Genomic DNA, 17,829 nt, shown 5'->3' with positions numbered 1-17,829 from the left:
TGAGTCAGCCAGACTCTCAACCTTAAGTTCCTAAACGCTGAACCATGGATTTCCAACCTTTGCACTGAAACCACTTAAGGACTTTAAAAAGAAGTGAATGCCAAAGCCCTATCTAACACATTCTGTCAGTCTTGTTGCAGGTGTGGGTTAGGAATGGCAGTCAGGAGCCACTGCCACCATATTCTACTGCAGTAGAACGACAGAACTTGTGGCACAACACCCCATACTTGACAACTGGCTGCTAATTTTTACTTCGAGATATGGCCATACAATCAGTTTTGAATCTAAATGTTTTATCATCCAACCCAACTCACATTTCTTGTTTCTCCATGTTGTGTGAAAGAATGTCTTGAAAGACTTGGTCAAATGTCTTGGAATCCTCTTTTACCATTATCAAAGAATAGAGGAAACTTTCTGAAATATTCGCCCTGGGAGCAAATTTCTAGCTATGTCACTACCAGGGATCACATAAAGAGTTAAAAAGTTCTCCAAAGAGTGAAAAGAGCTAAACATTCCAGGGTAATATTGGCTTAAAATCATAGTATTTTTGGTAAGGAGAGAGGCTTTCACTAGTAGAATGACACTAAGCAAGTCACCTTATCTCTCTGTATGGGTAGATTGATTTCTCGTCTACAAGCCTGTGATTAATATATTTCCCTTGCCCACCCTGTCTTCCCTATCCAAATCACTATTATAAAAAAGAATCCCTTCCCCCACAAGAAACCCTCAATATTTACTATTTCCAAATGGCCTTTCCCTGCAAAAAGGCAGTGGAGTAACAGATACCATGCCTGGTTGAATAAACACATCATTACAAAATATAGAAACGTCATTTACTACAATGAATGTATCTGTACTGTTTAGAGTTCTTAAACAGGCTTTTGCCCCCCACCCCTCCCAAAGAGAATGCTTCCATTTCCACAGCTCAGACGACTTTCATTTTAACCCTAACATTAAAGCCACCTTCAGCACTTCATGTTCTTTACGTGGGTCTGTGTTCTGGTTTCTACTCCAGTTAACAGTTTTTGTTTGCAGGAAAAGGGAACTCTCATGGTGGTTGCTGCTTGTAATTTCAACCTTAACATTCTAAGCAGATTTTAGATTTGCTGTTGAGTCACAACTCCTATTTCTAATTTCTTTTTAGAAATTAAACAACGACAACCACCACCACCAAGAACTCTCCAGCATATTTTGCTTGTCAGACAGTAGCCATAGGAATGCAGTTTCCCTGTAAATCCCTTCTTAGGAGAAAACAGGGCTCTAGTTCACTACTTACTTTAAAGAAGTCAGTGTGAATTCAAGTCATTTCCGATCCTGCTATCATTTGCTCAAAGACCTTTTGCAATGGGTCTTATGTAAGAAGAAATGCAGGAGTTGCTTTGGTGAGGTTTATTTAAAGAAACCATTAAATACAAGCTTGACCTGAATCACAGCATCATTTGTATGGGGAAACAGGGGCTATAAATGCATGTTTTTTTTTTTTTTCAGATTGACAGAAAGAAGGCTGATGATGAGTGAAAAAGGCCCTACACAGTTGGGTCACAGGCTACTTCTTCGGCCTCACCTCTTACCACTGCCCCTTCCTTCACTGTCCTCCAGCCAGTGACCTCTTTCTCGGTCCTTTGAACTTGCCAAGCACCTTCCCTTCTCAGGGTCTTTGCCTTTGCTAGTGTTTCTGCATGAAACTCTTTTCCCAGATAGCTCATTCTCATCCTTCGGATCTCTGCTCAAACGTTAGTTTCTCTGGGAGGTCTTTCCTGGCCACTATAACTAAAATAGCACACTGCCTCCTCACTTCCTGCTCCTTTACTTTTCCTAGCGGCAGTTATACTCTGGCACATTATACTGATAAATTAAAAGCATTTTTGTCGCGTTATCAGAATACAAGCTCCCGTGGGGCAAAGAGTATGTGGGTTGTGTTCACATATCATCCTTGGGGTCCTACAGCCTGGCACACAGTAGATGCTGTGTAGATATTTGTTGAATGAATGAATGAGGCTCTTTGGGATGGTGGAAGTTGTTTCTCCTCCTTTGCCAGGCCTTGCCGCCATTCCACAGGCATCTGGGCACCTCATTCCACTCTCACCCCTTTCCAGCAGAGGTGACTGGTTGGAATCAGGCGCACGGAATTGCATTGGCGCGAAACGGTGCGTATGAACGCGTTGCCCCAACCCTCGGCGCTACTTCTCTCGGCCTAGCGGCCTGGACTGTGGAGGGGCAGGTTTGCTGCACCCCGAAAGTGGGAGCAAAAGCAGAAAAAGACAACAGTGTGCGGGAGGGGAAAGTCTCTGTGCGGTGCCAGGTTGTGCGCCGAGGGCGCCTTCCCGGCGTGGCTTACTCATTCCCAGCCGCCTCCGGCCACGCACACGGCCATCTGCGGAGGGCCCAGCCCAGCTCAAGTCCCCCCGCCCGCTCACGCCCAGGGGCCACCGCGGGAATCTCCGCGCACGCTCGCCGGCTTCCCGAGAAGCCACGGTCTTGCGTAGCCAGTCCCCGTCGGCCCCTCCGCGCGCGCCGGGGAAAGCGCGGCCTGGGTGGAGAGGCACACGCGCGCACGCGCAGACCGGGGGCGCACGCCAAGCGCCCGCGCCCGCCCCCGCCCCGCCCCCGCCCCGCTCCGAGGCGGCCTCAGCCAGCCGTGAACCGGCCGCCGGACCCGAGGCCAACTGGGAGGCTGAGTTGGACGTAAATAGGGCGTCCCAGACAGTGTCGCCTGCGGCGCTGAGAAGACGGTGTGGCTTGGAAGAGGGTGGAGACGACGACTGTGACGGGCTTCCCGGCTGCCCGAAGTGGGAGTGGTGTGGGCTGCCGGAAGGAGAGAGGAAGAGGAGCAGAAGGGGGCAAGCAGCGGCCTCCGCTAACGGCCTCCCGGGGCGCTGAGAGGCTGGGCCGGCTACCGGCTCGCTCGTCAGTTCGTGCCGCCGCCTCGGCCCCTCGGCCCCGGGGCCCGGACTTGCGGCGCGCGTCGGGGCGGAGGGCTGCTATCGCCGCGCAGGGAGAGGCCCGGTCCTCGCCGCCGAGGGATGTGAGTGGGAGCAGAACCCGCACGGGAGGGCCCCCGAGGGCCCAGCCTGGCGGACGCTCGGACCCTTGCCCGCTCCAGGGGCTTCGAAGATCGTGGCCAGGCGGAGGCGCCGGGTAGGAGCAGTCCCTGCGTCCTCGGGGCGCGTCCTCGTCGCCTGATCCGTGCAGCGGTGGGTGTTATTGCTGCCTGGGCTCCGGCAGCAGTTCTCTCTTCACCCTCCCTCCCACCTCCTGATCCCCGCTTTCCCCTCGCTAGTGGCAGTAAACTTCTCGGCAAGAAAATCCTCCTCTTTAAAAGGGAACCTACAACGGAGTGTCTTGCGTTGATATTTGCATTCTTATGTGTCTGATATTCCTCCTCCCCCTTTACTTATTCCTCTTTAAAATTTTCTAGACATTTGAACAGCCTAGAAAAGAGCATCAATTTCCCCTGGATTTCTGCGGTACTAACTGCTGCTTTTTTTTTTTTTTTTTTAAGGTTTCGGAAGCAGGCAAGGCAACAAGATGTGACCTGTTTCTCTTCTGCAGAAGAGGCCCTTCCTCCCCTTCCCGCGAAGGTGGGTATGCGATCCTGGCTGCTGTATTTTTTCGCTGCAGTAAAGACGAGGGTGTCTCGAGCTGTTGTGCGTAGGAAGGTTGGAAGCGTGTGTCGACGGGCAGGGCTCATTGTTGCTTACTCCTTTGAAAATGGCAGTACTGAACTTTGAATATTGCTCTGGGAGGGTAATTTTGGGGGTTATTGTTGCTCTTGGATCCTTTAAGAAACGTTAATTGTTTGTTTCTCTGCTGATTGTACATTGTCTTTCTTTGCAGAGAAAACGTTTTCCGTTACCCTTTCTCCTCAAGCAGCCAAAGATTGTTAATCTTTGAACGAGGAACATTTTCAAGTAATAAGAGATACCTATTGAGAGGACACGTTAGCTGCTCTTGCTGGGGTTTCTGCGACCACACTGAATGCTTCGTGAATGGTTTTATCTGCTTAAGTTTGCTGTGTCGGTTGAATTTACCCATTTTGCTTTCCGGTGGTTATTAATGTGTCAGAAGAAACTCCTTTTCTCTGAATGAAAGGATAGAGGCAGCTGAGTATGTCACAGAGGGGAGGAAAAATGTGGAGAAGGAAACTACAAGTGGGAATAAGAGCGATGACGATTGCTTTTGGTTTCTTAATAGGTTTGTACAAGTGAGTTGTTGGGCTATTGCAGGTATTCTGATATAACACCCAGTAGATATGAAGATGAATAATCAACCTTTGGCCTATCTTTCCCTACCCCCTTCACCTTTTACCACTTTAGGTATGAGAATCGCTTGCTTGTATGTGCACATATCTTTTAGTGTGTAACATATCTGCAAAGCAGATGTGTCCAACATTTGCCTTAACAAGTATTTACCTGTACAGGAAAGCTACAGTACTTGCTGACTAGTTAAGCATATAATGCTTGTTTTGGCTCTGAGTGTCCTGTGTTTGGAGTTATTTAGCATGTTTTAGGGACCTGTAAGGAATAGTTTGTTTCATTTACTGGTTTTTCCTAGTGATTTGAGACAGGTGTTTCAGGTATAGGATGGGAACATGATCTTTTCTGTACTTCACCTGGTTATTGCTGAAAGGTGAGATACTTTTGAGGCAGAATAGGGAAGGACATTGGCTTTGGGGTCAGATCTGGGTTTGAATTCTGGTGTTCCTGCCACTTAATAGTGGTATTATTTAAAATCTCTTTGAGTCTCACTTTCTTATAAGATTGTTGTGAGGATTGAATAAGATTATGCATGCAAAGTAGTACATTGCTTGGCTACTGTGAAAGTCATGGCTGGGCAGGCAAAGGATATTCAGAGAAGGGCACAATGACTGCATAAGGTGATCTGCCAGTGACCAGTGTTTCTTCCTCTTTAGTATAAGGAGAAAAAGGACTTTTATGTCTTGAAGTGGTTAAGGGATCTTAGAGCATTTTTATGGAAAGGTTTGACCCTTATCATCTCTCCGCACCCCCCTCCCCCCCACATTTGTGCCGCCCCTACCAACTGTTGTGCTGCCCTCTTGTGGTTAACCATGCTAATAACTTTCTTTTGCTCCTCTCCCATTATTTTTTATTCTTCTCTTTTTTAGGCCCCTTCCCTTTGCTCCCAGTTTCCCAAACTGTGTGCTGAGGTGGCCCAGAGTGCCATTGAACCCAAGCATGAACTGATAGTTTGAGGTAGTTCACAGTTTCAACATTAGATTGACACATTCCTTTCTACAATGTCATGTTTTTGCAAAGCTGTATTTTTAGAGGTTGCTCTGATAAAAAGCAACTACTGTATGAAACAGGATACTACAGTATCATGTTGTCCAATTTGATTCCAGGTTTGAGAGTTTGTACAGTGTCCAACAAGCACTAAGTTATAAGGACATTAACACTTAAGTGGTTTGAACCCAGCTACTTAAGTATTTCTTTTGGCCTAAGGGTGCTATGAAAAAATTACTAAGACTAAGAATTTCCTAAATGGAGAAAGTTTGGGAACCTTTGCCTTAGCTTTTGGTTGGCTTTTCTGATAAATATTTTTAAATGGGAAAACTGCATTTTTTAATGTTGGTCACTAATTGATTCCCCTCCCCACCAAAATTATTGATACAATTATTGATACAGCCAGTTATCAATTTATTGATAAAGCCAGTACTAGCTGATCATAGCTTAGTATATTTACTCTCCTATTTAATATCTTTATAGCTTCTGTCTAGCTTTTTCGTTTTAGGCTAATCCTATTGATTGTCATTCTAGTTACTTTCTGGTTTTTCCAGTACTGTTTTTCTACTAGTATTTTTGACCATCTCCTTAAACATAACATACCTTAAATGAAAATCATCTTTTTATACCCCTTTGTAATTTTCTTCTCTCCTAGCCATATAGGCTTTAAATTAGATGTCATCTTTAAACTACCTCTTTCATTTACCTCATATATTAATCCATTCAACATGTCCTATTCATATTTATTTTGTCATTCATATTTCTGCTTCCCCCACTTTTACCACCTGAATTCCGGGACTCTTATCCTCAGCCTAGAATATTGAAAGTCATATCAACCTCTTAGAATCCAGAGTAGTAAGAAATCAGGTTGAAAATGTGGATTGGAATTAGATTATGGATGGTTTCAAGTGCTAGGATGAGAAGAATGTATCAGCACTTTGCTTCGTAGGTAATAGACAAACTTTAAAAGTTTCAGATTGAGAAGGAACTTGCTTAAAAAAGTATTTTAAGAAAATCACAGTGGCACCAGCACTGGGTAGAGTATGAGTTGGAAAGAGAAGTGATAAAGCTAGGAAAATAATCTGGGCCTGAGGTAATGAGGATTTGGCTTTAGTGAAAATAAGACTGGAGAGATGTCACACAAGGCTTAATTCTGGACTGAATAAGAAAGGAGGATGTAGTGCGGGGAGGGAGAGGAGTAATCAAAAATGACTGAAGTTTTGATCCTCAGTGACAGAGGAAATCAAAGAGTGTTGAAACTCTTAAGATATCTGAGAACATGTGCATTAGGAAACCCAGAGAGGTTTAAAAATGTGGCCAAAGTTACTCACCTAGTTGGTGACAAAAAAGAACTAGGGTTTTATTAATGACAGTACTGACAGAAATAGGTATGAGGTATTAGTAGCTGGTTGACGGGATACAGACAACTGGGCTTATATTTTGGATATGTTGAGTTTGAGGTAACAGTGGGGTAAGTAAGTGAAAATAGATAGCCAGACAGTGGGACAATATGACTAGAACGTAATAGAGAAATTTAAGGCTGGAATTGTGCTTAGAGAGAAGAGCAGTGCATCTGAGATTGAGCCTTGGGAACTGCACATAATTAGAGAATGGGTGAAAGAAGAGGAATTGGCAAAGGCGACAAAGATGGAGCAGTCAGTGTGTGAAGCAGGTGGGTGGGTAGGTTAAGAAGGTGGGATTGATTAACAAGTTTACCATTGTTGATCACTGCCAAGAAGTGAGAAGAATCAGAATTTTAAAAGGTCTTGGGACTTCTCTGGTGGCGCAGTGGTTAAGAATCCGCCTGCCAATGCAGGGGACACGAGTTCGAGCCCTGGTCCGGGAAGATCCCACGTGCCACAGAGCAACTAAGCCCGTGCGCTACAACTACTGAGCATGTATCTAGAACCCTCGAGCCACAACTACCGAGCCCACGTGCCACAACTACTGAAGACTGTGCGCCTAGAGCCCGTGCTCCGCAACAAGAGAAGCCACCACAATGAGAAGCCTGCACACCACAACGAAGAGTAGCCCCCTTTCACCACAACTAGAAAAAGCCTGTGCACAGCAACGAACACCCAATGCAGCCCAAAATAAATAAATTAATTAATTTTTAAAAAAGAAAGAAAAAGGTCTTAAAAATGTGTACTGCTGTCTAATATAAAACCTAGAAAAGCAGAAGAAAGAAGAAAATTGCTTATGGTTTCCCCATGCAGAAATAACCATTGCAAATATTTTGTTCTCTCTAGTATAACAAAAAACCGTTGAATTTGACTTTTGGTTGATCAGTGGAGACTTCTATTCAAAGCTCTCCATCCCTGGGACTAATGATGAGAATTTTAGACACAATAAAGACTAGGAGGTATTTTTTGACAGAATGTTTGTCATTCATCTGTGTCGTCTCATATCATACTACACAGGGACCCATATTCCTTATGGGCATTAGCCCTGCATTTATATTATTTGAATGAGTAGACATTCAGTGGTTAGCATTAGACATTCATTGGTCTGTCAGTTTAGACAACTAACCTCTAGGTGCAATTGTACTGGTAAGATCTGAATAAAATGATAAGGTATTAATTGCTAAAAGGAAAGAGAAATTCTTGGTTGATAACTTATAAAACTGAAGGTAGCATAATTAAGAGTATTCAGATTAGGAGAATTGGAAAGGACAAAGGAAGTGTTATCTGTTTTTGAAGCCTGTACAGTATAGCTATTCTAAAGGTGAATGAGGTAGAGATAGTCCATGGGCTATTTGTTTTGCTTGAATGAGTATTTTGATCTTCACAAGGACACTCTTCTGCCTTTTTTGGTATCAGTCCTTGAGAATAGGGCATTCGTTATTGCTTACTAGGTTATTTTAATAAATTCTGATTATGAAATATGCCAGTAGGTAATATTTTTATAATATAAAAGGTAGTGTGATGTGAGGAAGTACACTGTTTTGGAAGTCAGGGGATCAAGGACCGACTGCTGTCAATATGGTGTGTGATTTTGAGCAAGTCACATAATCAGTGACTTGTTTTTTCCTCATTTGGAAAATGAAGTAGTGGACTAAATTTTTAAAAAAACTGTTTACTTTAAAAAGGTGAAATCACATGGTAAAGTGTGTATAAAGTTTAAGAAGTAAATGGTTTAAATGTTTATAACAAAAAACAGCAGCCCCTTGCCTCTGCCCCCCTCCCCACATCTCTGATTCTTGTTCTTCAGGAAACCACTTTCAAATCTTAAAACAGTGTCTTCTGGTACTTAGCTCCATATGTGTAAATAACACAATCCACCATCAATAGGCCCCTTTCCTCCAATTCTGTATCTGTACCTGTACTCTGCCCTCCTTTACAATGTATGTACTATTCAGTGTCCCATGTAAGACTTCTTCATCTATTTGGGTAGAGGAAACCATCCCCTTTTGCCTTCAAGGACTTTAGCACTGTATTTCTCTCTCCTTTTCTTGCATTCTCAATTTTTCCCTCTACCGGATCATTTCCATTAGTATGTATTTTAGTTGCTATTACTTTGTGACAAAACCACCCCACAACTTAGTGATGAAAAATAACTACTTTATTAGACTCTTATTACGAGTCAGTATTTCAGATAGGGCACACCAGAGATGACTTGTTTCCACTCTACAGTGTCTAGGACCTCAGTTGGGAAGAGTTGCTGGCTGGGGGTAATTTGGAGGTAGAAGGCTAGAATCATCTGGAGGTGTCTTCACTCACATGACTGGTAATTGACACTGGCTGCTGACTCAGATCTCAGCTGGGGCTCTTAACTGGAACATGTACATGCGGCTTGGACTTCCTTAAAATATCGGGGCCTCAGGGTAGTTGGCTTTCTTACCTGGTGAGTCAGGGTTTAAAAGTGAGTATTTCAGTGAACATGGCGAGGTGGGGGTGGGGAATAGACTGCTTCTTGTGTTACCGAACCAGGTTCCTTTGCCTGATGTGCAGGAAGCCACATGCTGAGATGCTGAGGTTTGCAGCAGAGAAAATGTTTACTCATGGGGCAGCCAAGTGAGGAGACTGGAGAACAAATCTCAAATCTGCCTTCCCGAAGGTGAAGCGCTTGGGATATTTATGGAATAAAGGAGAGCGGTGGTCTGAGGCATGGGGAAAGGTGATTGGAAGCAGGAAAAAAGTGCAGTAATTGAAGTTCTGCACAGGCACAACTGAGCTACAGGCTTCTTCATGGGGTGCATGTTCAGAAAATGGTGGCATTAGTATGATCTGAGGGTGGAGCTTTGGGTCTTCTGACATGAAAAGGTGATCCATTGGACAATCAGGCAGTCCCAGTTGAATGCGTGGTAGTCTCAGCTGGGTTGAGCTGGTCAAGAACTAGCTCCTGAAAAACAACTTAGGCAAGCATTATTATAGTGACTTATAGTCTAAGGTGTTATCTATGAGAAAGCTATTGGGAGTTTAGATATATTGCTTGGCTAATGACTGTTAGCTATATGGATTTTAAAATCAACTAAAGGCAGGCGATTAAAAGCAAGTGAGTCAGGTTAGGTTTGGTGGACCTAATCAGGTTAGCCCTCGGTATAAACTGGGGAGTGGCAAGGTCACATTGTGGAAGAAAACATGGGATAGGAGATTTTGTTATGGCTGTCTCTGGACAATATTATTGCCATAATTGCCATTTTGCCACACTTCACATCCCTCCTATGTCCAAAATACACTAACCCCTTCCTCAGAGACCTCTAATTCACATCCCATAATGACATGGCTCAAAATCCAGTATCTCATCATTGAAATCACGTCCAGATGAAGATGAGGTTCCTTGGGTATGGTTTCTTGAGAATGATTCCTCTATAACTGAAGACCTGTGAAAAGACAAGTAATATGCCCCCACATAATTAAACTACAAGATTGGAAAGACATGCATTAACTGCATTAGACATTCCTGTTCAAAAAACAGGGAAAAAAGGAGTCACACGGCATTCTATAGCAATTCCAAAACCTGGCTATGTGCATGATGGCATTTCCTTGATTAGAGTTCAGTCCTGTTCCCTGGAAGTTGTTCTTAGTGGGCCGTGGCATCTTCTTTTGGTCTTTGGCTTCACCTTCTGAATCATTTTTTTTTTCCCCAGAAGAACTGATCTTGTTTGCCACTGAGTAAGTTTCTGAGCTTGCTTCCTGCCTGTAGTAGTTTGGGGTCCAAATGCCTCCTTTTATTTTATATTATTACTGTCTCTTTCATTCTAAGCTAATGTGACTCCAGTAAAAACTGTGGACTTCCTGTGTGTCAGTTCATAGTCTACTCCATCAGACAAAAGTCATACCCACAAATCTGTTTTGAGAGGAACTTTTTGCTACCTTAGGCTTCTGTGAAGCTGCTGTAGAACAATATCCTTAAGATCCTAAGGTAATCTTTGTTTGAAAGGATCTGTGAGGTACTGATTCAGATCTTTCTGAGGTCTGAACAGTGGTCCCACTCTAGATTTGGTTTTTGCTTTGAGGCCCTTTCTTTAAGAACATTTTGCTGGCTGAAAAGACTGTTTTTAGCCCTTTTACATTTCATTGAAATTCCACTCAGAAAGCGAATAGCTCATTTTTTATTTCCTCTTGCTGCTCTTCTACTTATAAAGGCAGATAGAAGAAGCTAGCTGTTTCTTCAACATTCTACCTAGAATCTTCTTAATTTATTAAGTATATGTTTTATTTTCCATGTTACCGTAGGTGATAGTTTTGCTAAACTTTACTATATAACAAGGATCTCCTTTTATTTAGCTTTCAATAGCATTTTCCTCATTTTCCTTTAAGCCCTCACTGACAGCCTCCTTGAGGCCAGTTAAGTTTCCATTAAATCTCTTCAAGGCCCTTTAAATTTGTGAACACAAACTCCAGATGGGTCCCTATCTGTTCCTGTCCTTACTAGAACCGTTCCCTTACCCAGTAGTTCTTTTTTTTTTTTTTTTTTTTTTTTTGCTGTATGTGGGCCTCTCACTGTTGTGGCCTCTCCCGTTGCGGAACATAGGCTCCAGACGCGCAGGCTCAGCGGCCATGGCTCACGGGCCCAGCTGCTCCGCGGCATGTGGGATCTTCCCGGACCAGGGCATGAACCCGTGTCCCCTGCATCGGCAGGCAGACTCTCAACCACTGCGCCACCAGGGAAGCCCCCCCAGTAGTTCTTAATCAGAATTACCTAGAGGTCTTGTTTACACACAGATTGCTGGGCCCCATGCCCAGAGTTTCTGATTCAGTAGGTCTGTAGTGGGACCTGAGAATTTGCATTTCTGATAGGTTCCCAAGTGATGCTGATGATGTTGGTTTGGGTACCAAACTGTGAGAGTTACTGATTTAAACCAGGATTTGGCAGTATTTCTCTTAAAGAACAGAGAGTAAATATTTTGGGCTTTTCAGGCAAGATTGTCTCTGATGCAACTACTCAACTCTACCATTGCGGTGCAAAAGCAGCCATAAATGAAGAGACATGTAAAGCTTTATATACAAAACAGGCAGTTTTGTAAAGCTTTCTTTACAAAAACAGGTAACTGTCTGAATTTGACCTGTGAGCTGTAGTTTGCCAATTCCTAATTTATACCATTACTTGACTCCATATTGTCTTCAAGCTACTGCCCCATTTCTACTGCCTTTTGGAGCAAAGCTCTTTGGAAGAGTTGTCTCTATTTGTCTCTTCTTTTTATTCTCTCTTAAAATGTTTATGTCCTGCTACCTGACTCTTTGGTGGGGCTAATGGTGGACTCTGGGAGGGCTCACGCCAAGGAGTACTTCCCAGAACTTCTGCTGTCAGTGTCCTTGACCTCACAGTGAGCCACAGCCACCTGCCACCTCTGCAGGAGACCCTCCAGCACTAGCAGGCTGCACCACAAGACTTGCAGGATCTTAGTTCCCCCACCAGGGATTGAACCTGCACTCTCTGCAGTGGAAGTGCGGAATCTTAACCACCGGACTGCCAGATGAGGACACCACGTTAGTTAAACTGGCAAAGAAGGATTCAATCCCAGACAGTTGACTCAGCAAGGTCACCCACCATCCTAGAAGTCTTGCTCCTGGTAGCTGCCAAGCCTACATCTGACTAAATTTAATTCATCTTCTAAAATCTTTTTTAGAAACTCTGAGCCCTGGTCTTGACTATGATGGACAAGCCTTCAAGGAGGATTCCAAACAGAACTGATACGGCACTCAATCTCAACTTAAATATAGAAATGAGCTGAAAAATGGTTCCAGTAAAAGGATTCTTCATGTTGAATAATCAAGCCATTATTATAGCATTATGACAAAATGAAGACTCATCTTGGTCTAATATTTAACTGAAGGTAAAATCAGAATATTTATGATGACTGGAAATTTATTATATCTAATTTTTTAAGTACTAGGTTCCCAGAGTTCCTTCAATAATTTTTCTGGGATAGCCTCATCCACCAGAGGGCAGACAGCAGAAGCAAGAAGAACTATAATCCTGCAGCCTGTGGAACAAAAAACATATTCACAGAAAAATAGACAAGATGAAAAGGCAGAGGGCTATGTATCAGATGAAGGAACAAGATAAAACCCCAGAAAAACAACTTAATGAAGTGGAGATAGGCAACCTTCCAGAAAAAATTCAGAATAATGATAGTGAAGATGATCCAGGACCTTGGAAAAAGAATGGAGGCAAAGATCGAGAAGATGCAAAAAATGTTTAACAAAGACCTAGAAGAATTAAAGAACAAACAATACAATAAATGAAATGAAAACTACACTAGAAGGAATCAATAGCAGAGTAACTGAGGCAGAAGAATGGATAAGTCACCTGGAAGACAGAATGGTGGAATTCACCGATGGCAACAGAATAAAGAAACAAGAATGAAAAGAAATGAAGACAGCCTAAGAGACCTCTGGGACAACATTAAACAGCAACATTCGCATTATAGGGGTCCCAGAAGGAGAAGAGAGAGAGAAAGGACCCAAGAAAATATTTGAAGAGATTATAGTGGAAAACTTCCCTAACATGGGAAAGGAAATAGCCATCCATGTCCAGGAAGTGCAGAGAGTCCCACACAGGATAAACATAAGGAGGAACACGCTGAGACACATAGTAACCAAATTGGCAAAAATTAAAGACAAAAATTATTGAAAGCAGCAAGGGAAAAACAACAAATAACATACAAGGGAACTCCCATAAGGTTAACAGCTGATTTCTTATTAGAAACTCTAGAAGCCAGAAGGGACTGTCATGACATATTTAAAGTGATGAAAGGGAAGAACCTACAACCAAGATTACTCTACCTGGTAATGATCTCATTCAGATTCGATGGAGAAATCAAAAGCTTTACAGATAAGCAAAAGCTAAGAGAATTCACCACCATCAAACCAGCTCTACAGCAAATGCTAAAGGAACTTCTCTAAGTGGGAAACACAAGAGAAGAAAAGGACCTACAAAAACAAACTGAAAACAATTAAGAAAATGGTAATAGGAACATACATATCGATAATTACCTTAAACGTGAATGGATTAAATGCTCCAGCCAAAAGACACAGGCTTGCTGAATGGATACAAAAACAAGACCCATATGTATGCTGTCTACAAGAGACCCACTTCAGACCTAGGGACACATACAGACTGAAAGTGAGGGGATGGAAGAATATATTCCATGCAAATGGAAATCAAAAGAAAGCTGGAGTAGCAATACTCATATCAGATAAAACAGACTTTAAAATAAAGAATGTTACAGGAGACAAGGAAGGACACTATGTAATGATCAAGGGATCAGTCCAAGAAGAAGATATAACAATTATAAATATACATGCACCCCACATAGGAGCACCTCAGTACATAAGGCAACTGCTAACTGCTCTAAAAGAGGAAATCGATGGTTAACACAATAATAGTGGGGGACTTTAACACCTCACTTACACCAATGGACAGATCATTCAAACAGAAAATTAAGAAGGAAACAAGCTTTAAATGAAACAATAGACCTGATAGATTTAATTGATATTTATAGGACATTCCATTCCAAAACAGCAGATTACACTTTCTTCTCAAGTGCGCATGGAACATTCTCCAGGATAGATCACATCTTGGGTCACAAACCAAGCCTCAGTAAATTTAAGAAAACTGATACCATATCAAGCATCTTTTCTGACCACAACGCTATGAGATTAGAAATCAATTACATGGAAAAAAATGTAAAATACACAAACACATGGAGGCTAAAAATACGTTACTAAATAACCAAGAGATCACTGAAGAACTCAAAGAGGAAATCAAAAAATACCTAGAGACAAATGACAATGAAACCACGATGATCCAAAACCTATGGGATGCAGCAAAAGCAGTTCTAAGAGGGAAGTTTATAGCTATACAAGCCTACTTCAAGAAACAAGAAAAATCTCAAACAATCTAACCTTACACCTAAAGGAACTAGAGAAAGAAGAACAAACAAAACCCAAAGTTAGCAGAAGGAAAGAAATCATAAAGATCAGAGCAGAAATAAATGAAATACAAACAAAGAAAACAATAGCAACGATCAATAAAAATAAAAGCTGGTTCTTTGAGAAGGTAAACAAAATTGATAAACTGTTAGCCAGACCCATCAAGAAAAAGAGGGAGAGGACTCAAATCAATAAAATTAGAAATGAAAAAGGAGAAGTTACAACAGACACCGCAGAAATACAAAGCATCCTAAGAGACTACTACAAGCAACTCTGTGCCAACAAAATGGACAACCTGGAAGAAATGGACAAATTCTTGGAAAGGTATAACCTTCCAAGACTGAACCAGGAAGAAATAGAAAATATGAACAGACCAATCACAAGTAATGAAATTGAAACTGTGATTAAAAATCTTCCAACAAACAAAAGTCCAGGACCAGATGGCTTCACAGGTGAATTCTATCAAACATGTAGAGAAGAGCTAACACCCATTCTTCTTGAACTCTTCCAAAAAATTGCAGAGGAAGGAACACTCCCAAACTCATTCTGTGAGGCCACGATCACCCTGATCCCAAAACCAAACAAAGATACTACAACAAAAGAAAATTACAGACCAATATCACTGATGAATATAGATGCAAAAATCCTCAACAAAATACTAGCAAACAGAATCCAGCAACACATCAAAAGGATCATACACCATGATCAAGTGGGATTTATCCCAGGGATGCAATGATTCTTCAATATACGCAAATCAATCAATGTGATACACCATATTAACAAATTGAAGAATAATGACCATATGATCATCTCAATAGATGCAGAAAAAGCTTTTGACAAAATTCAACACCGATTTATGATAAAAACTCTGCAGAAAGTGGGCATAGAGGGAACCGACGTCAACATAATAAAGGCCATATACCGCAAACCCGCAGCAAACATCATTCTCAATGGTGAAAAACTGAAAGCATTTCCTCTTAAGATCAGGAACAAGACAAGGATGTCCACTCTCACTGCTGTTGTTCCACATAGTTTTGGAAGTCCTAGCCATGGCAATCATAGAAGAAAAAGAAATAAAAGACATACAAATTGGAAAAGAAGAAGTAAAACTGTTTGCAGATAACATGATAATATACATAGAGAATCCTAAAGATGCCACCAGAAAACTGCTAGAGCTAATCAATGAATTTGGTAATGTTGCAGGATACAAAATTAATGCACATAAATCTCTTGCATTCCTATACACTAATGATGAAAAATGTGGAAGAGAAATTAAGGAAACTCTCCCATTTACCATTGCAACAAAAAGAATAAAATACCTAGGAATAAACCTACCTAAGGAGACAAAAGACCTGTATGCAGAAAACTATAAGCCACTGATGAAAGAAATTAAAGATGACATAAACAGATGGAGAGATATACCATTTTCTTGGATTGGAAGAATCAATATCGTGAAAATGACTATACTACCCGAAGCAATCTACAGATTCAATGCAATCCCTATCAAATTACCAGTGGCATTTTTTTACAGAACTAGAACAAAAAAATCTTAAAATTTGTGTGGAGACACAAAAGACCCCGAATAGCCAAAGCAGTCTTGAGGGAAAAAAATGGAGCTGGAGGAATCAGACTCCCTGACATCAGACTATACTACAAACCTACAGTAATCAAGACAATATGGTACTGGCACAAAAACAGAAATAAAGATCAATGGAACAGGACAGAAAGCCCAGAGATAAGCCCATGCACCTATGGTCAACTAATCTATGACAAAGCAGACAAGGATGTACAATGGAGAAAAGACAGTCTCTTCAGTATGTGGTGCTGGGAAAACTGGACAGCTACATGTAAAAGAATGAAATTAGAACACTCCCTAACACCATCCACAAAAATAAACTCAAAATGGATTAGAGACCTAAATGTAAGCCCGAGCAGTATGAAACTCTTAGAGGAAAACATAGGCAGAACATTCTTTGACATAAATCACAGCAAGATATTTTTTGATCCACCTCCTAGAGTAATGGAAAGAAAAAGAAAAATAAACAGATGGGACCTAATGAAACTTAAAAGCTTTTGCACAGCAAAGGAAACGATGAACAAGACGAAAAGACAACCCTCAGAATGGGAGAAAATATTTGCAAATGAGTCTTCAGACAAAGGATTAATCTCCAAAATATATAAACAACTCATGCAGCTCAATATTAAAAAAACAACCCAATCCAAAAATGGGCAGAAGACCTAAATAGACATTTCTCCAAAGAAGACATGTAGATAGTCAAGAAGCACATGAAAAGCTGCTCAACATCACTAATTATTAGAGAAATGCAAATCAAAACTACAGTGAGGTATCACCTCACACCAGTTAGAATGGGCATCATCAGAATATCTACAAACAACAAATGCTGAGAGGGTATGGAGAAAAGGGAACCCTCTTGTACTGTTGGTGGGAATGTAAATTGATACAGCCACTCTGGAGAACCATATGGAGGTTCCTTAAAGAACTAAAAATAGAATTACCATATTACCCAGCAATCCCACTACTGGGCATATACCCAGAGAAAACCACAATTCAAAAAGACACATGCACCCCAATGTTCATTGCATCACTATTTACAATAGCCATGTCATGGAAGTAACGTTAAATGCCCTTTGACAGACGAACGGATAAAGAAGTTGTGTTACATATATACAATGGAATATTACTCAGCCATAAAAAGGAACAAAATTGGGTCATTTGTAGAGACATGGGTGGATCTAGGGACTGTCATACAGAGTGAAGTAAGTCAGAAAGAGAAGAACAAATATCGCATATTAATGCATAGATGTGGAACCTAGAAAATCGTACAGATGAACCGGTTTGCTGAGCAGAAATTGAGGCACAGAAGTAGAGAAAAAAGTAGAGACAGCAAGGGGGGAAGTGGTGTGGGGTGGGGGTTGTGGTGTGATGAATTGGGAGATTGACATGTATTCACTGATGTGTATAAAATGGATGACTAAAAAGAAAAAAATAAATTTTCTGATCTTAAAAAAAAGTTATGTGCTTTTTGAACAGGTAACACATTTAAATGTTTTAAAATTCAAAAAGTAGTATCTTTGTACATAAGTCAGTTTGTGTGTATGTGACCATAAATATGTTAAATAAATAGAAGAGGAATTGCTTATTTAAAAGTGGTATGTGTTATTAATTTCAATAAATATTGCCAAAT

The 17,829-nt window shown here is 41.4% G+C and overlaps 1 protein-coding gene across 3 annotated transcripts in view; it reads left to right on the top strand.

Moving 5' to 3' along the window:
* The first annotated feature begins 2,840 nt into the window (after positions 1-2,840).
* Positions 2,841-17,829, top strand: part of JAK2 (Janus kinase 2) — a 158,832-nt gene continuing 143,843 nt past the window's right edge. For 2 of the 3 annotated variants that reach the window (XM_029201382.1, XM_029201384.1), the window contains exons 1-2: positions 2,841-3,138; positions 3,503-3,581. The gene's annotated coding sequence lies outside the window, so the exon portion shown is untranslated. Of the gene's footprint in view, positions 3,195-3,502; positions 3,582-17,829 lie in introns of all 3 variants that reach the window. The other variant, XM_029201383.1, reaches the window with a different exon arrangement.

The sequence above is a fragment of the Monodon monoceros genome, unplaced genomic scaffold, assembly GCF_005190385.1.
Source record: "Monodon monoceros isolate NGI ecotype Baffin Bay Population unplaced genomic scaffold, NGI_Narwhal_1 Super_Scaffold_5, whole genome shotgun sequence".
Classification (NCBI taxonomy): domain Eukaryota; kingdom Metazoa; phylum Chordata; class Mammalia; order Artiodactyla; family Monodontidae; genus Monodon; species Monodon monoceros.
This window is presented reverse-complemented; position numbering and strand designations above follow the sequence as displayed.